Source organism: Hibiscus syriacus, unplaced genomic scaffold (assembly GCF_006381635.1).
Source record: "Hibiscus syriacus cultivar Baekdansim isolate YM2019G1 unplaced genomic scaffold, ASM638163v2 tig00109991_pilon, whole genome shotgun sequence".
Classification (NCBI taxonomy): Eukaryota; Viridiplantae; Streptophyta; class Magnoliopsida; order Malvales; family Malvaceae; genus Hibiscus; species Hibiscus syriacus.
The window spans coordinates 659,251-682,163 of NW_024062551.1; positions in this window are offsets into that span (position 1 = coordinate 659,251).

Consider the following 22,913-nt stretch of genomic DNA (forward strand, 5'->3'; position numbering starts at 1 on the left):
GACATGTGTCACAACCTGATAATTTTTTAAAAAAATATTTAAAATTAAAAAATTTTAAATTATATATTTAAAAAAACAGAAAACATAAATTTTGAAATAAACCCAAAATTTTGAAAACCTTCATTTCAACCCCTAAAACCATGCCAACCGTTGCCTTTTTCCGTCGACGAAGCTCCACCCAACCTCCCCTCCCCCGCCGACCAAAAGCCCCATGAAATCATGACCGATCGACGACCTATCGACGAAGAATAAACGTTTTAAACCGCCCGAACCCTAGGAAATCATGATCCCATGTGATTTTGATGGCTAATCGACAGAAACTACGACGATTTATGAGTAGGAGGATGATAAGGACTACGTTGGTGGCAGTGGTCGTGGTCAAAAAGGGTGGCGACAACGGATTAAGGTTTGGATTTGGTATTTTGGGGCAGTTTTATAATATTATAAAAGTTAGTGTGTTTTTTCTTATAAATATCATAATATTGCTAATATTTTATTTAAAAATAAATAAATTTCAAAATCACTAGATTGTGACACGTGTCATTTAACGGCATAAATTAACACCGTTGACGGCATAAAGTTAGACATCTGGATGAGACAAAATTAGTTTAGACACCTATTTGGTTTTTAAGGTATAGTTTAGACACTTATTTTGGTATTAAGTCAATGTATAAATGTAATAAGAAGAGTATAGATGTTAAGTCGTGAAGTGGATTGAGTGGTAAAAAATAATGTTATTTTTATCAGAGGTTTTAAGTTTGAACAGTTGTGTTTGTAAGGTGTGTGAGCGTTGTCAATAGGTTAAGAAAGTTTTGAACATATACTACATTATAATCAACTAATACTAATAAAAAGGGGTAAACTAAGTGTTTAGTACCTAAACTATTAGTTTTATTATGTTTTAGTATATAAACTTTCATTTTAAAAAAAATCATATTTAACATTTAGTTTTTTTATTTCATTTTAGTACATGCGTTAAAAACTTAACGTGTTTAGTACATAAATTATCAATTTTGGTCTGTTTTAGTGCCTAAACTTTAAATTTTTTCAAAACTTAACATTACATTTTTAACGGGTACTAAAATGAATTTAATTTAATTATATATTTGGTCCTTAATGCTTATACATTTTATTAAGTTAGTCCCTAATACTTAACAAAACTGGTATAATTATATACTTAACAAGATTTAACATTAAATTTTTAACGGATACTAAAATGAATTTAATTTTAATTTTTTTCAAAACTTAACAAAATTGGTATAATTTTATATTTGGTCCTTAATATTTATACATATTATTAATTTGGTCCTAATTTTAATCGAATTAATAAATTTAAACATCTAACCAGATTTTGAAATGTATCACAACATAATTGGAGGGTATTTTTTTAATTTCAATCATTTTATTTTCCACCCATATCACCATCAGATTATATAGAAAATTAGTAGAAGAATAAGCACTACAAAGGTGATACTCGTGTTAAAAACTTAACATGTTTAGTACCTAAATTTTCAATTTTTTTCAAAACTTAACATTAAATTTTTAACGGGTACTAAAATGAATTTAATTTAATTATATATTTGGTCCTTAATGCTTATACATTTTATTAATTTAGTCCTTAATACTTAGCAAAACTGGTATAATTATATACTTAACAAGACTTAACATTAAATTTTTAACGGGTACTAAAATGAATTTAATTTCAATTTTTTTTCAACACTTAACAAAAATGGTATAATTTTATATTTGATCCTTAATACTTCTACATTTTATTAATTTGATTTTAATTTTAATTGAATTCAGATTTTGAAATGTATCACAACATAATTGGAGGGGCGTTTTTAATTTCAATTATTTTATTTTCAATTATTTTATTTTATTTTCCACCCATATCACCATCGGATTAGATAGAAAATTAGTGGAAGAATAAGCAACATAAAGGTGATACGGGTGGGATTTCAACTTGGGTTGTTTGGGGGATAAATACGCACCCAAACCATTGAGCAAGACTCGTTACTTAGCTTTAAAATGCTTCATATATAATATAACATATATACCGGATGGCAGAAAAATAGACAGTAAACATGGAAAATCAATAGAAGCAATTAATGGCTAAGAAGGATGGAACTCGAACCTAGGCGCCTTTGTGAAGACATTTCAGCAACTAAACCACTAAGACAAACACCTTAATTGGATATAATTTCATCATTTCAAATATAACATAATCTTATTAATGGCAGAAAAAAGGAAGTAATGCTTTTAATTTTCTGTTAATAATTTCATATAAATGCCAACGAGTGTTGGCACAAGTGGTTGGGTTTAAGAATTTGAGCTTGTAAGGCCAAGTTCGAATCCTACTACTGTCACTCTTGGTGAATAATTTATAAATTCCTATGTAAATCTCAATTGGGTCTTATGTATGTCCTGACCTTAGAATGTGAAGCTACTCCTTACCTAAACTTTTAGTGTAAAAAAATAATTAAATCTTTTTAACTTAAGTAAAAATTTTAGAATCTTTATTAATAATTTCATATATATTTTTAACTCAAAATTATTTAGAAAAACTTAAATTATTTGATAAAATTAACAATAATTTATATATATAATCATTAAATTATATTTTTTAGCTTATTATAATAATTTTAATTTTTTATTAATAATTTTATATATTATTTTTATTAAAAATGTATGAATTCACTTTTAAAAAAAAAACAGTTCCAAATATATATATACATATATATGAAAATATTTTTAAAAATTTAAAATTATTTTTTAAATTAAAAATATTTAATTTAAAGATATATACACAAATTAATGTTAATTTTTCCAATCCTATGATTTGGTTTGGTGGCTAAGGTGCAGCCAATCTATCTAGATGTTCAGGTGTAAATTTCCCTAACTTCCATGCGTTCAATATAATATGTTATATTGTAAATGATGCATATTAAAACCAGGTAGTGGATTTAGCTTGGTGGTGTAGGTGTTGATATACCTTCCAATTAACCTAGGTTTGAATTCCAACCCTCTCACTTCATATTTCTATTTATTTTTTATTCAATATGATAGTGACACGTGTCATTATTTGATTGGGTGAAAAATAAAATAATTGAAATTAAGAAAATACCCTCCAATTATTTTGTAACACATGTCAAAATCTTATTAGAGGATTAAATTTATTAATTAAATTAAAACTAGGACCAAGTTGATAAAATATATAAGTATTGATGATCAAATGTATAATTATACCAATTTTGTTAACGTCAACACTTTAATTAAATAATAATTGTTAGGTGCAAGTGGCTTGATTGAATATAATTAAATAGTTAGGCGGTCTGATTGACAAAATTGAAAGATTGGTGGTAAAAGTAAAAGGGCTAAATAGTTAGGTGGTTAATAGTATAGTTTATCCTTATTTTAATTTATTACAATTAATAATAATTTGATAGAATATATAATTAACAAGTATCAAATGTATAATTATATGAATTTCTTTATGCATCACGCTACCTTTTTCGTTAAATGTTAATAATCAATGGCTTCCTTTTCTCTTGCAGGGAGGGTGGTATTGATTAAATCGGTTTTATGCTCACTGCCTATTTATTTTTTGTCTATTTTCAGGTTGTCATCGAATTCAATTATGACGAATTTTTTATGGGGAGGTTTGAATGGTAAGAGAAAGATCAATTAGGTCAATTGGTCATCTGTTTGTAAGCCTAAGGATCTAGTGGGTTTAGGGATTACTGATCTTAATTTGTTGAATAGAGCGCTCTTGGGCAAATGGTCGTGGAGATTTGCAAGTGAATCTAATTCATAGTGAAAAAGGGTGATTTGCTGCAAGAATGATGTGGATCCGAGGGCTATTTCAGTCAAGAAATCGGGTTTTTTCTAAAGCTTCTTGGATTTGGAAAGGGTGGTTAAAAGTTGTTTGGCTAAAGATGCTTTTGGGGATTATCTTAGAAATCATTTTCGTTTAAAAGTGGGTAAAAGGGATGTTATACTTTTTTGACATGTGTTTGGGTAAGGAGTGTGCCTTTAAAAGATCAATTTCCAAGTATGTATGTTCTTTAAGTTAACAAATGGGGAAGAATTTCTTATTTCAGAAAAGAAAGTCAGGATGGTTTTGGGACATCCAAGTGAGGAGAAACCTTACAAACTGGGAGTTGGAGCTTTGGCTTGAATTAAATTATATTCTCTGTTATTATTATGTTGATGTTTCTATGGAAGATTCCTCTATTTGGACATGAGATGGAGAATGCACTTATTCTGTTAGATCTTGTTTAAAATTATTAAATGAGAAAGAGAATGTGGATCTAGCTTGGTCAAACCTTGTTTGGCTTGAAGTAGCCCCTTCTCGGGTGGAAGTTTTTGTGTGGCAGGTTTTTCGTATGAAGCTAGGAGTTAAAGTTGAGTTGGTGAAACGTGGAGTTCCTGGGATCATGGACAATCTATGCCCCTGTGCGGTTCGGCTCCGGAAATAGTTTCTCATCTGTTTGTGTCTTGCTCAATAGTTTGGAGATTATGGTACATTTTTTGAAGATGTAGGATATTCCTTTTGTTGTTTCAGAAAGTCCAGCTATTCTAGTTTCAGTTTGGATGCTACGGGTGCCTCGCTCGAAAATCAGAGGGGCACCTCATATTTTTTTGTATCTATAGCTGAGTTCTCTCAATTTGAGTAATTTTGTCATCCATGGCTTTCTTCCTGGTGTTATATGGATGCTTAAAAGTTTCCAGTACTCTGTCACACAACCTCTTTGTTAATGTTGATATTTTATTAATGAATATGAAATACATAACTATGCATGCATAAAATGCGATGCAAAAATCTAAATGCATTGCATAAAATAAAAATGCATATGCAAAATGTAGGGTGTTAATCCTGGAACAACTTTTTATATTATAAACGAAGTTCAATTAGAAGGTTGGAACATATCACAAATATATTTGCATTACTTCTCCTATTTATTGCATATATGCCAGCAGCTCCATGATCTTCTGGGTTTCTTCAGTCTCGGACTCTAGTCCTTCACTTATAGCAACAACATCACGAGACAATGTGACTAAATATTGAGTTATTCCTTGAGCATGATCTAGATAACTAGCGATGAGTTCATCTCTTTTTTTAACTCTCGACTGAGCCTGCTCCCAACGATAACGCCATTGTATAACCCCCTCGTAAGGAACTATCGGAAGCTCACTTGCCCGCCTCTGAAAACCTTGAACCATAGCCTCAAGTTCAAGTTCGCTCACTCGTTTATTCAGACTTTCAATCTCTCCACGGCTCGAGCTACCTTATTGGCTTCTGTATCGTCATAATGCAACCTCTAAAATTGAAATATTCCCTTTTAGCTTCTCATTTTGGGCTTGATTCTCTTGCAATCGTTGCTCTAAAGAACTCTTTTATTTCAATAGAACCTTAACTTGATGCCTACTTTGCTTCAACTTTTCTTTATTCTCTCTGAATTCTCTCTTTAGACTCGCCACCTCTTGTCTCCATTCAGCAGGTGATTTACTTGAACTGGAAATTGTTTGAGCTTTCACCATTCGCTGGTAAGATAATTGAAGATCGTCAAAGTCTAGTCTAAGTTGCTTCTCCACTTTTTCAATTTGATCAGCTCGACCTTTTTGAATAAAAATCTCCAACTCTTTTTTATGTACTTCATCCTCTAACTTTTGCAAAGTCACTCTCTATTGCTTTCTTTCTGCCTCGAAGTCACGCTTAGCTAGCTCTAACGAAGATGGCACCACTCTCAGATATTCTTCCATAGGTTGAATATTTTCAAGATTAACCATCGGGATGTTATCATTTACTCGATTACTTCTCCATTGTTCGTATTCCTGAGATAACTTGAGATCAAAGGTAAATAGATTCACACGACGAGTTTGTTTCTATACATCAACAACACCTTTGACTTTACTCTTGTATTGTTCTCCTTTGAACGCAAACTCTGATCCTGACAAATCCCATGTTATTGGAATGAATTGTCTTAAACCATACTGTCTAGAAACTAGCAGAGGTGTATACCCTACAAAACCCCAGATACCTTTGGAAAAATAACAAGACCATAAATCCATAAAGCAAACAAATCAAACTTCTTTAAGAGCAGTCCAAGAGATGCTCTCATTGTCTCCTTTCTTCTTGATATTTCTAACAATCCATTCTTCGCTCATTCCAGTCATCAAGAGTAATTTCTTTTTGAATGAAAGAGTAATTGGCAATTTGGTGTATATTCTGTCCATTTGGGACCTCGGACAACGGATCAAAGCTCGATACTCCTCTATGGTAGGTGTCAAATCCACTTTTCCAAAAGTAAAGCAACTATAAGCGGGATTCCAGAATTGCGCAAGGGCTCTAAACATATTTCGGTCAATTGGAACATCCAAGAGGTAAGAAATATCTACATATAACTGATAAAGCGACTGCTTTCCATCTTCCCCAAATTTCTTTTAGCTCACTCAGATCATTCTGACGTACATTGATATGGGTGTAACCAAACAAATCTGACACATATCCTGGCATCAAAATATCTCCATTGGTCAGCTGGGACTGTTCAGACCATCTCAGTATATATGGATTGTCTTCAACCTCTTTTTTAACCTTTTGTTCCATATTACTAGCATTCTATATGGACATCGATCTCGAATCAACACCATAAAATTGATAGTGTAATGTAAAATGAAATAAAGAAAAGATAAAAGAAAAATCAGTTAGTAAACATAAAGAAATTAATCAAGTATAATAATTTGTTAATGAATCTTATCCTCACATGTTGGCTACCCGATCATGATTTATCAGATTCTGCCCAAACATGATATCTACCCCATGCTTTATTAAAACATTAAAACCTAACCTCATGTTATCTAGTTTGCATGTTTATTTGAGAAAAGTAAACCTAACCGCATAATTTATAGTTCGCATACATTTATTCGGAAAGCGAAATTAAATGACTCAAAAAGCTTTTCCTTGTGTACCCTCCTCACGGGACTCTTAAGATTCAGGTTAAGCTCTACCTAGGTTCGGGTTCTAGGTTCATTATATGTTGGGTTCGACTCTAAAGTAATAGGTTCTCGAATTGTCCTTGACGGTGCCCCCTTGAGCTGTCGAACCCTTAATCCTAGCCCATCAGAGGCTTTTGGGATCAATTTCAATTCGAGGGAACACATCTTCTTATGTCCGTGCAGAGGTGAATACCATCACGGGGACCATAAGGCGTGATCTCCATGAGCGATTCACTATCCCATGCGGAGGTGAAAACCACACGAGGGAGTAGTTTCTCACTCCTACTTAATTTGGACGGAGCGGAGTTTTAGCTCATGTTATGATAATGCAACTGTGTAGTGTATGAGGAAAAGTAAAAAACACATAATCAGACAACACTTAAATCAATCCTCAAATTCCTTTAAACACACAATTAATCTGAAAACATTAGCAAACAATTCAGTATAATTATTTAGTGGTTAATCAAATTACAAATCAAAATACAAACAAAGAATTATTTAAAACCAAACAAGGGATCAAAAACCAAATTAGAACGAATTTATAGCTTTTATTTGCAAAGACAATTAATTAATTGACTATCGGCCTGAATCTCTTAAAAAAATCTCCAGTCGAGTCGCCAAGCTATCAAAACGATTTTTTTCTTAAGGTGAGATTTTAAAAACCACACATTTTTTAATTTATCTTTTTGGATTAATTTTTAATTAAAAAATAAATGCGATTTAAATTTGTTCATCAACATAACAGAAAAGCTATAATTATATTATTAATTACATGCTATACCTATAGCATTAAATCTACGATAATCGTTGTGCGCTAGACAAGCTTAAATATCAAATCTTTCATATAATCAATATCAGACGTGCACTTTCATACTATCACACTATTTTCTAATAAATTTATTAATTTTATCTTTCTTTAATTAAGGTTTTTTTAAGAATTATAACAATAATATCTTATTAAGCATACACATTTTGGGCTCAGTACTTAGTCTTTGCCTTATCCTTAGTCTTTTTACTGATGATTTATCCCAGTCCAGAGTATATTCACTAAGTTTTAAAGACTAACTTAAAGGCTCATAAAATCTAATTGATGTATTTAAAAAGCATGAATTAACAAGCAACAAGTCTAAATAATCTGACATCGCAAGTAAAATCGTAATTCTCAAATGGACTTGTTCACTCTCACCATGCATGTGATCTTCACTCCAGCTTTATCAGCTTTGTCTTCAACTCAAAATGATCTTTGACAGACGAATTTCTTCATGTTACCTTTATAAATTTCTCAAAAAGAAATTATTAATATAATAAAAAATAATTCACAATAATTTTCACCTCAATTTTCGTGAGAAAAATAACTTTACTACAATTGAAAATAGGTGGTTGTTCATCTCCACATATCAATTATCACCAATTTAGATATTTAAAAAAATTAAAGTCTAACTTTAACGGTTTTAAACATTCTACCCTTCAATTTAATGGTTATAAATATGTTATCAACCTTACATATAGTGCAATTCCACCAAGAGATATTATAACCTAAACATACATAATGGAGTAAATAATATAACTATTTTAATGCATTGACAGTTTGTTATACCATGCAATTTAATGCATTGCAATAAAGTTAATTACTTTACATATATTACCTTAACATATAATTAAATATTACAAAACTTCTAATCAATTATAATTCTCAGTGATGGTTAATCATAAAATTTCTCCATCAATATATAATTTTTTTTGGTTGAATACAGGTGAATGGGCCGCTTAGCTGTCCGTTATATCAACTAATAGCAACTCCTCAGCTTCCTTTGGGCAATTTTGCAGAAAATTTGTACCATCAATATATAATTTAATAGCTTCTAAAAACGTTTTTAAAATTCCATCCATCAACATAAAAAGCTACATTTGTTTTAAACTTCCTTCATCAACATAAAAGCTATAATTATATTATTAATTGCATGCTATACCCATAGCATTAAATATATGCTATAAAACACATCTAAAAATTTAGATGTATTGTTACTAACCTTTTGTTTTTTACCATTTTGAAAAGCATTATAAATTTTAGCGTTGCAACATAAAAGCACGATCTTATGTAGAACCATTTAAATTTGATTTTTTAAAGTTACACAATCATTGCCTTGGAAGCAAATTTGCCCTGATGTGTGTATCGATACAATGGATAAATGACCCTCCGATGTCGTAACCGATTTTCGTCCGGGCACGAATTTTTTACTTGGTGGGAAAAGTGATGTGAATAAATAGTTTTTAAAATAATTTGGGAGTCGCCATCGGCCTTTTGGGTCAGGTAGGTCGAATACCTAAAAATTATCTTTTAAAAGAGTTTTTAAGAAAACATCAGTTAAAAGATGAACTGATCTGCGTTTATAACCAAAAATTCGTTCCTTTTAATAATAAAAATGGATTCGTGGTCGGTTACGTTTAGGGAAGGATTAACACCCCTACAACGCCCAAAATTGGTACTTTTTAATTATATATTGTCTCTATTATTAGAAATTTAAGAATTCAAAGATATATTTAATTTAAATTTATTAATTTATATAAATAAGATATTTATTTATTTAGAAATATCAGAAAAGAGCTTATAGGTGCTTTAAGACAGCTCTTTCCTTTGATATTAAAAAATAAATAAATATTAAAACATTTATCTAAAAAATAGATTAATATATACAATTTATAAAAGTAAAATATTTATTTATTTAAAAATATCAGAAAACAGATATCTAGTTGCTTTAAGACTGCACTTTTCTTTGATATTAAAAAATAAATAAACATTATTATAAAATTTTTATAAAAGTAATCAAATAATATATTAATATGATTAAAATAATAATAATTATTATTAATTTAAATATATAACAATAAAATAAAATTGCAATGTAATAAATAAAATTAAAATTATATGATCAAAATATAAAGCATTGAAAATAAAAGATCAAATTCGAAATATTAAGAAATCTATATCCTAATATTTTAATTTAACCTTAATTATTTATTCAGGGCTAAAATAAAATTTATAAAACTATGAGGGACTAAATGCAATATTTATCCTAAATATATTATTTAATATAAAGGACTAAAATAAATGAAATTAAAATTAAAGAACCGAATTATAAAGATCTAAAATTGGGTTCAGTGACTAAAATATAAGGTTATAAAATTATAATGGTTGCGGAAAGGGTTTTACCCTTATCAAATTACACACAGGTCCTCCCTTAAACGACGCTGTTTAAGAGAGGGTATAAATACCCTATGATGGCTGGCCCGAAGGGCCAGCATCTCATTTCTCTCATTTCTCTTCTCTCTCTAACTGAGAGAGAAATTTTCTCTCGCTTCTCTCTAGCTTCCCTCACCGGAGGTAAGCCGGTCACCGGGCGACAGCCGTCTTCCGCCACCTTCCTCGCCGCCGGCCACCGTCGCCGGTGGTCAGAAATTATGAAATTTTCCCAAAACGATAGATCGGGACGATCCAAACCCAAACCTAACCTTTGTTTAGCCTAAAAATCCATGGATTTTCGCAGATCTTAAAGAAATACCTTCGGTATTTCTGTTTTTATGGTGGCTCGTGAAGGTGCAAGGAATCTCCGTGGTTCTGCTTCCTCGGTAAGGGTTTCTCCTCTCTTTTCTCTTGATTTTTTTTCTGGTTGCTTCGTTGTTGTTGACTGGGATCTTTGGTATATTTTTTTTTGTATCTTGTTTTCTGTTCGTATCTCTCCTTGTTGCCCTCTTTTTTCTTTTTGCAGGTGTGGTCATATAGTCTCGAAGAGGCTCTCGTCGGACCAGTCAATAGAGGAAGCTTTGGTGAGTCACCGAGCTATGTTGTGACTCACCCCAATAGTTGCGACGTGTGGGGCGGCTGGCTCTTCTGGAAAGCTCGGTGAGGCAGCAAGCGTCGGCAGCAGATATTGGACCATCTGGCGGCGGCTGGGACATGGCTCTCTAGAAGCAATGGCGGCGGCTGGGACGTGACCCTAGGGTTATGATACCCTAGGGTTTTATCTGGAAAGTTGTGAACCGTTGGATCAAACCAGATCCAACGGCTGAAATTGATGTTGGGCTGAAAAAGATGAAACCCTAATCAGTTTAGGGTTTCTGTTTATAACTAGGCCTGGACCAAGTTGGGTCTGTTGGGTCTGGGCCAGTATGGGTTGTAATTGGGCCTCCAGTCTGGTTTGTAATTTGGGCCTGTAATATAATAAAATTAATAACAATAAAATAAAAATAAAAATAATAATAAAAATAATAATATTATAATATAATATAATAATAATATTAAAATAAAATAATAATAAATGAAATAAAAAACTAGTGTCTTCAGCTGCCCCTCTTTGTTCATTCTTGTGTTAACGAGAATAGGGCAAAGACTAAAAGACAATAAGTTTTTTTTTCATTTGACTTTACTTGATTATGATGGAAATGTTGAACAAGATTTTCTTTGGGATTAGTTCTTCTCATTATGAACTTTTCCACTGGGGATGACAATTTATCTCCTTCTGTGATGTAATCTAGCAAAGAGTTGAACAAATTCTTCTCTTTCAGATGAGTTCTTCTCATTATGAACACTTCTGGCAATGTTGATGCTGACCTATCTTCTTCTGTGATAGAATCTTGCAAAAGGTTGAACAAGTTCTTCTCATTATGAACTTTTTCTTCCTCTTCAGATGAGTTATTCTCATTATGAACTTTCTCTGGAAAAGTTTATGCTAATCTATCTCCTTCTGTGATAGAGTCATGCAAACGGTTGAACAAGTTCTTCTCATTATGAACTTTTTCTTCCTCTTCAGATGAGTTCTTCTCATTATGAACTTTCTCTGGAAATGCTGATCCATCAAGTGATGGATTTGAGCAAAAAGTTGAACAAGCTCTTCTCATTATGAACTTCTTCTTCCTCTTCAGATGAGTTCTTCTCATTATGAACTTCCTCTGGAAAAGTGTGTGCTAATCTATCTCCTTCTGTGATAGAGTCATGCAAAAGGTTGAACAAGTTCTTCTCATTATGAACTTCTTCTTCCTCTTCAGATGAGTTCTTCTCATTATGAACTTTCTCTGGAAGAGTGTATGCTAATCTATCTCCTTCTGTGATAGTCATGCAAAAGGTTGAACAAGTTCTTCTCATTATGAACTTCTTCTTCCTCTTCATATGAGTTTTTCTCATTATGAACTTTCTCTGGAAATGCTGATCCATCAAGTGATGGATTTGAGCAAAAGGTTGAACAAGCTCTTCTCATTATGAACTTCTTCTTCCTCTTCAGATGAGTTCTTCTCATTATGAACTTTCTCTGGAAATGTTGATCCATCAAGTGATGGATTTGAGCAAAAGGTTGAACAAGCTCTTCTCATTATGAACTTCTTCTTCCTTCTTCAGATGAGTTCTTCTCATTATGAACTCTACCTGGAAATGTTTTAAGAAAAGAAAAAAACATTCTGCACTGTAGGGCTTACAGCTGACCCGAAGGTTTTGAAAACATCAAAAAGCTCCCAAAGGCTTTTTGGAAACATCATGCACTGTAGGACTTACAGATGACCCTAAGGCTTTGAAAACATCAAAAAGCTCCCGAAGGCTTTTTGGACACATCATGCATTGTAGGACTTACATATGTGAGAAATAGTTTACTAAGTAAGAAACTATGAAAATCGTCTTCTTACTATTCAATAATTTCATTTTTAGAAAAGATTGAATGAGAAACTATGAAAACCGTTTTCTCATTATTTTTCAAAATAACATGTTGATTAGGTAACATGACCCAATCTCAAGATAATGCTCATTCTTGTGGATTACGTCCATATATTCTTCAGATGTTTGCATGATTCCTGTATTTGAGGTTTTGAATTCTACATTCTTCTTAAAAGGTATTTCTTATCATGAATCTTCTTGTTCTTCTGAAGATCTGTAAAACTTCATGTTTGAATGCACTCAGATGTATCAATGTAATGCATTGTCTATTGTGCAAATGATGTTCTTATGAATACATGAATGTTGATGCAATCTTTATTTGACTTAAAGTGGTGAACTTGGTCTTCCTTCACTTCATCATTTATTGCCAGGGTTACCTCTGGATATCAGTGTAGAAACTTATGCTATCAAGCTTGCATTTCTGCAGAATCATCTGATCAACTTGTATCTTGGTGCCTTCTTTGCTTCATTTAAGTCTCAGAAGAAATGTTTCATTTGTGGAACTCTTGCTGTAATCAGAACTATGACTTTGATGCCCCATTTTGTCTTGGATAAAACCAATTTTCTTTGTCGGGACTTGTGTAGAAATCCAATAAAGCTTTCATCTTTGAAAAGAGAATCTATCATCTTTGAAGAGTGTAGATGTAGATATGCTTGACTCAGCAGAGATTAATTAGGAGAGTAGAGTCTGTTCTAATTTAACTCTTGAAACACATCACAAGGAAGATTTATTCCAATTCCTTTCATGTCTCCACATATAATCAGATCTCGAATAAGGCAACTTGGACCATATCATGTCGAGATGTTTAACAACAATCTGTCGTTCAACCTTAGTTGGCTCCATTAGTTTCTTGTTTAAAATTTCAGCTCTCATTCTGTGGAAAGAAATCTTCATTATATCTCACTTTTAATCTTAGGGTTGAAGAAGACAGACTTCATCTTGTATTAATAAAGGAAAACCATATGATATGTAACATTGGCTCAGCACCATAATTACTGGTTCGTAAAACATTTGACAACACATGCATCATCTCATGTGGTTTCTGCTTAGATGTAAAACATTTGACAACAAATTCATCCTTTTCTGTGGCTTCTTCCAAGATTTCTCAATCATTAAAGCTCATTGCCTAGTGTTTAAAGCTTTTGTATGATGTCACAAGACCATTTGAGAACAAAACTCAATGGGAATACAAATGTGATGTTGGTATGACCAAAAAGTTGGTCAAGTCCACAAGATATGCTAGTGTCGAATAAGAGATACCAACTGATCTTGATATCCTCTCGGGCAAGGGCAAGTGTGATACAGATCACGTTTTCTTCTGTAATGAGCATTGTAGAAAGTAGAAACGCACCCACTATAAGAGCCATGTATGGAAAGATATCCGTAGAATTCTTGACGCTGGGGATGAAACGCACATGATAAACCAAATAGATGAAAACTCAGTTCCGTCTAGCTGGCAATGATAACCCCAGTAACATCGGGAAAGAGCAATATATATGAGCTTCTCTCTTTAATGTTATCAAGTAAACAAAACTGATATGAACAACAGCTTCATAACCTCAACAGTATGGTTGAAACTAACTGACAGGAATCTCAAAGAAATATTTTCAATTATCACCGACACACAAAAGGCCAAATTTAGATTTTGAGGTCTTGAGGAACTGATCCTTGGATCGAATGGTCTATAAAGGGACCATCTTTATTCATGCAACCATGATGTAGCTTAACAAAGATAACATTGTCGTGTGAAACATGATTTAAGAAGATTGAGTATTTGAAACCATTCTTGCTGAGAAGATATTTGTTCAACAATATGACCCTAATGCAACTGCCTGATGAACGAAGCAATTATGTGTAGTCAGATTGACTGTTATTGTTTCACCATTTTCATTCTTCATATTTTTCTGTCTTATTGGAAATATATGCTCAAGTCAATGATTTTTAACACATGATGATGTGGGCCTTCAGCATACCCCAGCATTTGCTGATACGATAGTTCAAAAATGCATCAACATTCCTAATTCTGATTGAAATGAGCTTTTAGCATGCCCCGATATTTGCTTCTTGTCAATCTGAGCCTTCAAAATGCCCCACATGGATCTATCTGAAGGAACCTTTAAAATGCCCCAACATTTGCTGATACAGATGTTAAAAGTGTGCTCAACATTACTTCTTGTTGAGATGAGCCTCTAAGAATGCCCAAATATTCATATTGTTGTGAGCCTTCAAAATGCCCCAATATTCTATTTCTGATTGAAATGGGCCCTCAAGATGTCCCTCTAGATTTGTCTGATTCACTCTCAATGTCTGTTTGACTGAAATGTCATGATCCCCACGAGGTCCAATTTTGACAATGAATTGTTGTAGGTACTTGTGGCTTTATTCATGCCCCAAATCTGTTTATCTTGAATACTCTCATTCTAGTGTCACTAAACAGCAGTGTTGTCAAGTAACTGGAGAAATTTTCTTCATGTTGTCACAAACTTAAGAAGTACTCAATCATTTTGACAGAAACGTCTGAGATATGTGTCTTCTGAATGAGCTGACCATTTTCTGTATCTGGAGGGATTTAGTCAGACAGAGCACTAAAAATAGCTTGGTAATCCATTCCAGGCTGACACAGTGGCTTATCATCTTTCAGTGAATGCCATCTCTGAAATATACTTTTCTATGGGAGAGAAACCAATTTACGCGAACAGTAATCTGATGCAATAGCAAGACTACATATACAGTGGTACAAGCTCATAAAAAATCCACACCCATGCAACATGTTGATTCTGATAATAACTCATCTGATTATGAAGCGATCTTTCAGTATGATTTCACAGATATTGATAGTTCTTCTGATATCGAGGAAATCCTGAATTCTGATTCTGATGAGGAGAATAAACTGTTATACTTGACAAAAATGAGATTCTCAGAGGCTAAGGCTTCAATAACCATGGAGAGATGTGGTCCAGATTCATCAATTGCAGAATTGACAGATTTTATATGTACTGCTCAAATGACTAAGGCTACTGATGCACTTCTTTCAGGAGAAGATAGGAAGCCATTATGCAATGACCCCAATTACAAGAAAAGACAAAACCCGAGCTATGATTTTTGGAAAAGGAAGAAGCAGAGGAAGCTTGAAAAGAAGCTTATTAATGAAGACTATCATCAAATTCATCTTTCAAATTCAATGATTGGTTTTGGGGTTCCTACCAAACCAGATCAGATAACTCAAAAAACACTTCCAGAAGATGCTATTGGGTCTCCTTATTTCTACTATGACCAAATTCATCTTTCAAATTTAATGATTGGTTTTAGGGTTCATACCAAACCAGATCAGATAACTCAAAGAACACTTCCAGAAGATGCTATTGGGGCTCTTTATTTCTACTACGAGAACATGACACTTGCTCCAGTTAATGTTTGGACTGGAATATCACAGTACTTATTCGATGTAGAGCCAGAATTTGTAGATTCGAAGCATTTTCATGCTACTACACTGAAAAGGGGCTATATTCATAATCTGCCAATTGAGAACAGATTTTCTCTTATCTTGTTTTCTCCACGCACTATACATGATATTTTTCCATTGACAAAGAAATGATGGCCTTCCTGGGATCCATGAACAAAGTTGAACTGTTTATAAACATGTACAGGAAGTGCCAAATTGACAGAAAGGATCTGTAAGGCTCTTGAAGCTTATGACAATGACCTTCGAGTGTCCAGAAGTATGTTCTTGACGAGTGCTGAAAATGGAATCTGGTATGGGTTGGAAGGAATAAAATTATTCCACTTGAACCTGATGAGCTGGAAATGCTTCTAGGTTTCCCTAAAAACCATACACGAGGAGGAGGATCTGCTAGAGACATGTTCCCCAGTGGTATCAATGTCCTGTCTCTTTTCTCTGGAATCAGTGATGCAGAGGTTGCCTTCAACTGTCTTGGCATACCTTTAAAAATAGATGAGCAAGAACTGAATGATGATCGGTTGGAGCAATTGATGAGTAGATTTGTCGAATTCGACCTTGTTGTCGGTAGCATCCCGTGTAACAACCTTAATGGAAGCACTAAACTAGAAGATTTTTATTGGTGCATTTTCTTGCAATGACTGCTACAACGATTGTCTCTTCTGCTGCTCCAAAATCCACACTGCCATATCCCACTCTTCCCGAACCATGGAAATGTTTGGCTGATAGTAAAACTGGTTATCTCAACTTTTGGAATCATGTAACCAATGTTACCCAATATGAAAGGCATACAAGTGTAGAATCTGTTCCAATGTCTTATTCTGTGCTATAAGTCCTTAATTTCAAATTCAGCAATCTTCTGAATGACATAATGGATATAATCCTGACAAGGAAAATAATCGGCATGGAAGAGGCAGCAATGATGCATCAAGACTTGAACCAGTATCACAGTATAACCAGAGTGCAGGTAGTGACTTATTTATTCCCATAATACACCTTACTGAGACTTATATCTCTATGATGTAATCTTCTAGAGAACATGAATTGATAGCTAGGGAAAGTAATTTGTCTGGTGATGCTTATCGCCCTCAGCATGATATAAACGATAATCTTTCTTGATGAATTGCTAATAATGTCACAAGAGAGCATCATGAGTTCAATTCTCCAGACTTTCTGGCTTCTTGGACCACTTGCCTTCAAAAATGTGAAGTGCTTCATTATTCTGACCTCGTTCATTATTTTTCTACAACAGAGGTAGAATAAGCAAAAATTGCTTCAATGACCTTCTCCATTTGAGACTGTCCTGTTTGAAAATGTTTTTCCTCCTTTCTTTATCGAGAATGAAAGAATTTTGTAGAATGTTTCCTATCATAGGTTCACAATAAAATCAAATCATAAGCATGAATTCAAAGAATATCAAAAGAATCAACAACTCTGTAATGTTTGAGAATTATAATTCTTTGACAAGTATCAAGATTTGGTTTGGTTTCAGGATGGCCTTCCTATTTTCTATGGTTACATATATTTAAGATGTCACTCATCTCTCGCTCTTTGTGAACTTTGTCACATGTCTCACTTTGAGGACTTGGTATTTTAACCGGATGCGTACAAAATGACGCAACTAGGATTGCCAATCACTAGACCTTCTAGAATCCTTCCATTTCAATTCTCTGGAATCTTTCATTTAGACTCATCTAATCAAAGTAATGCAAAAATATCGGTCTAAAAATGAAATTTCTAAGTGATTGTGTGAAGTTGACTATAACAGGTGTTTCACTACTCCCTTAGTCCATCTCTTAACACATTTGCCATTTTGGCTAGCTGAATTCAGCTTTATTGTATATAATAATCACCTTTATCAGGTTAATTGAAACTTATCCATAAAGCCGGGGCGATTAACTAATTGCTCTAGAGGGACAGTTTTATTGCATATAATAGTATAAATAGATTAGCTGAATATTATCCATAAAGCCAGGGCGATTAACCAATTGCTCTAGAGGGACAACTCAAGCTTTATTGTATATAATAATATAACATGGGTGTTCAAATCCAATTTCTTAAGCTTGTTAAGAAAAACCTGTTATAGTCTAGGTGTTTTGGTGGAATTCAGAAAATCTCTTTGTTAGAGTTCAATTCTTAAGCAACTGACTTAAACTAGATTTACCTATTTGTGAAGATTATGTTCATCATAGAACGTCATCAATAGAAAAATACTCTAGTCAGTTTTGTAATCTAATACACCAATGATGCCCCATGTTGTACGCTCCTATATATAAATACCAAGCCTTTTTGTAATTCCTTTCAATAGGAGTAGGCTATCTCATATTTGTAATAAGATAGTGTTTGGGTGTATTTCTTCTGAGGTAAGGTCAATGGTCCTTGTTTTTCTGGTTTTCAATCCTGATATTCTGTCAAAGATTATAACTCTAATCATGAAGAACTTTTTAATCCAGTTGATATTCAAAGAACTGCAAGATTGCAAAATTGACTCAATGCTCATAACCTTAATAAGCAACACAAATTTATTTATTGTACAAAAGGCGGAGAAAGGAACAAAAACAAGTTCAAACAAGATGCTGAAAATAGAAAGTACTATAGTGGTAGATAACACTTCCACTTGTTTATGCATCATGCCTCATTATTCTTATAATGTTGGGTATGTAATAGGATCAGGGTTCTTTTCTTCATTCACCCCCTATTTCTTGATCATTTCTTGTGTCAAAACCCCTTTGTCAACAAGCATCTCAATTTCTTTTAACAGTGGCCTACAATTGCCTGTAGAATGCCCCTTTACCCCTAGGTGGAAATTACAAACACTATCTTGATCATAGCTATGAGCAGAAGGGTTTGATGTCACTTTAGTTGGTCTTGGTGTGATGTATTGACCTTTAACCAAATGAGGATACAAGTCTAAAATGGAAGTTTGGAACACTTCCAAAGTTTTTCTTGATCGCATGACTTTCTTTGGTCGATCCGAACAGTTACTTGCTCTTTTTCTTTTGCAATTGCGAGGACTCTGGATGCGACACTCATTCACATGATCAGCTTTTGCTTTTTGATCCGTTGGGCTCCTGGATGTGACTTTTGAGTTTTCTTCATTGATTACATTCTCAATTAAATCTCCACTTGTCACAAGATTCTTGAATTCCTTTGTCGGATTTGCCTGCATTAACTCGAAGAAAGGCGCTGGAAGGGAATCACGAAACATACGTGATATTTCTTCTTCTAATATGGGAGGTTGAACTCGTGCTGCCACTCCTCTCCATCTTAAGGCATATTCTTGAAATCTTTCATTGGTTTTCTTCTTTACTCTTCGAAGATCCATACGTGTTGGAGCTAAGCCTTTAACATACCGATATTGTTCCAAAAATGCATCAGCTAAATCAACCCATCTCTTAATCTGTTCTTGGGTCAACTGATTGTACCAGACTACTACTGGGCTAATAAGGCTATCATGGAAAGAGTGAATTAACAGATCATCAGAACTTAAATATCCTTCCATTTTTCTACAAAACATTCTCAAATGGATTAAGGGACAACTGGTGCCATCATATTTTTCAAAATTTGGCATTTTGAATTTATGGGGAATAATCAAGTTTGGAACCAAGCTGAGTTCTCTTGATTCTAGTTCTTTGTAGAAAGTATCAACACATTTCATATTTCTGATTGCTTCATCCATCCTCTCGAATCTTTCCTCATATTGTGAATAATGAACAAGGCTATTCTTTGGGTTCAATTGGGATGCCCCAGAGTATGTTATCTTTCTCGACTCTTCAATCTGATAGCATGGTTGCTCTTTATCAATTATCTCTTCTTTATCAGATGCCATACACTGAATAATTTGATTTGATCCATCTGGTACTGAATCTGATGTTTCTTTCCTTATATCCTGAGGTAACCCTATCAATTGTTCTGGCCACTGATCTTGTAGTCCCTCATAAGATTGCTCCATTGTTTTCATGATGATGGTAAAGTAAAATGAATGAATGACCTTGGTTTTACTGTTACAAAACCTTTCATTAATTACTTACATGTTTAATGTATATAACAATACTTTAAATAAAAAAATGTAATGTAAATGCGAAAATGCATAAATGCCAAAAATAAAAATGCAAAATGTGCAATTTAAAGATATAAAAAGTAAGAATACAAAATGAAAATGCACAGATACAAATTGTAAATGCATGTATGAAAAGGTGTTACTCAAGAGTGATCATCTTAGAATAGATTTCATTGAACACAAAAGCTTCGGTACATCAAACAGAACTTTTACATGTAGGGGATAGCTTTCACTCCTAACTTCTCTATTTCCCTTAAAAGCCAAACTAACTTCCACTCATGCTCAGGTGTGGAGTTCTCAATTTTAATTCTCTCGTGAAACTAGCTAAGTCCACCAACTTATGAGCCACATTGTTTGCTTGAGCAGCAGCTTCCTTCATGATATTGTCTTTTTCCTTCATCTTTTGCATTAACTCTCGAATTTGTAAACAATATTGTTCATTTTTTCTTGTGAGAGAATCTTTATGTTCAAGAAGTTCTCGTACAAGATCTCCATAATCATCTACACATTTCTTCAATGTTTTGATCTTGGCCATAGTGCCTTTTAATTCAGTATCTATCTCAAGCTGATGAATCTGATATGATGCTTCCATGTTGGTCATAGCACTATTCAACCTTTGATTTTTGACTTGACATCTTTTCAATTCACTAACAGACGTATTGCATCTTTCTTCTGTAACTCGTGAATTATGATAAAACTTCTTGGCTCGTCCTTCATGTATGTTACAGTTCTTCTTCAGTTTGGTGACCCCTGTTATCCACTCTTCTTGGGTGTTCCCTATACCAGCATTTTGAAAGGCTTGACTGACCTTCTGGAAATCTTCCTGTATGCTTTCCATTTCGGCGCTCAATTTATCGTTTTGATCATTCAAATGACATATTTGGGCTTCGAATCTCAGCAAATCTTCTTCCTTCTGGACGTCCCTACTGATGTTATTACCTTTGAATACATTTGGTGTTGATCTGGCAGGAACTTCAATTACCAAACTAGGTTGATTATTTATCATAAACTGCAAGATTCCCTGATCCAAAAGACTTTGGACTCGACGTTTGAAGGCAAGACAATTTTCAATGGTATGTCCTTGAGCTCCGGCATGATATTTATAATAAGCGTTGATGTTATACCAATTCGGATACGGAGGTTGGAACGATTTTATATAATATGGATCCACTTCTCGTGCTTCAAGTAAATTCTCATACAACTCTTTATATGATATGGGGATAGTATCAAGATGAGAACCACCTTTTATCTTGGATTAAACCTGAGTTTTAGACGTCGGGAGCAGACCAAACTTTGATGATTTCTGATTACATGATTTCTTATCATCTCTGGGAGCTTTTACAGTGGTCACCATTTCTTTGGTATCTGCAGACGATTTGTGAATACGAATGATGACTGTCTGTAATTTCTCAAGTTGGTTAAGATCCGAAGTCCCTTGCGTATCTGACATTGCAGGGTTAAGTTCATTGAGCTCTCTCTCTTTCTGTGCAGAAATCTCTTCTCTTTTGGCCAAAACAGATATTCTATCCATCATCTTGGACATCTGCTCTCTTATTTCTCGTATCTCCTTTTGCTCTTCAATGGGCATACGATCTTTGGGTGCATAGCTCTCCTCTATCTTCAGAGTTCCCTCAGGATGTCTTTTCTTGGCCGCATCATATTTTGTTTGATCATAAAACTTTTTGTCCATTTACGATTTCTTTCCAATATGATGAACAGTCTTTCAAGTAAACACCTTTTGGTTATGCCATGATCATGCAATGTAAACAAAAGAAATCAATATGAACAGATTAGAGCAATGTAATATGCATGAAAAAAAATAAGAAAGAAAAAAATAGAATAGTTAGTACCAACTAATGGAAAAAAATCTATCTATCAAGGTATAAATCTTAACCTCATGCTTTCTAGTTCCATGCTTTGTTTGGAAAATTTAACCTAACTGCATAATTACTAGTTCACATGCATTTATTCAGGAAAAAGAAAAGGAAATAAAATAAATTAAAAGCTAGAGCTTATTTCTCCTTTGTGTATACCTACTGACAAAATTTCGGCATGGTTTCAGATCGGGAGAGTTTATAGGTTTAATATATGCAGGGTTTTCAGTTCTAGGAGTAAAGGTACTCGAACTGTCCTTGTTGATGCCCCCTTGGGTTATCGACCCTCAATCCTAGTCCATTACAGACTTAAGCGGATCGAGTTCAATTCGAGGGGATACATTTCTCTATACCTGACACGGAGAATAAATTCTCATGAAGATATAGAGCATAAGAACCCCGAAAGTTACTTGCTAGGTCTGACACAGAGAATAAATTCTCACGAAGACGTCGCTTTCACTCCCACTTAAAAGGGACAAACTCAATTATAGAGCTTTATGTTATGCAATGCAAGTGTTGTGTGTGAGGAGAAATGTTCAAACCTCTGACAGAAAAATAAATAATGAAATATAATACTTGCAAGTAAAATGAAATATTAATATAAATACTATAAAAATAATAAGTATATAAAAAATTTGAAAAGAAAGAATTATAAATTAAATATATGAATTTTTAATTTATAATTAATAGAGACAATTTATAATTGCTTTTTAAAAGCCTGATTGTCCCCAGCGGAGTCGCCAAGCTGTCGTAACCGGTTTTCATCTTGGCACGAATTTTTTACTTGGTGGGAAAAGTGATGTGAATAAATGGTTTTTAAAATAATT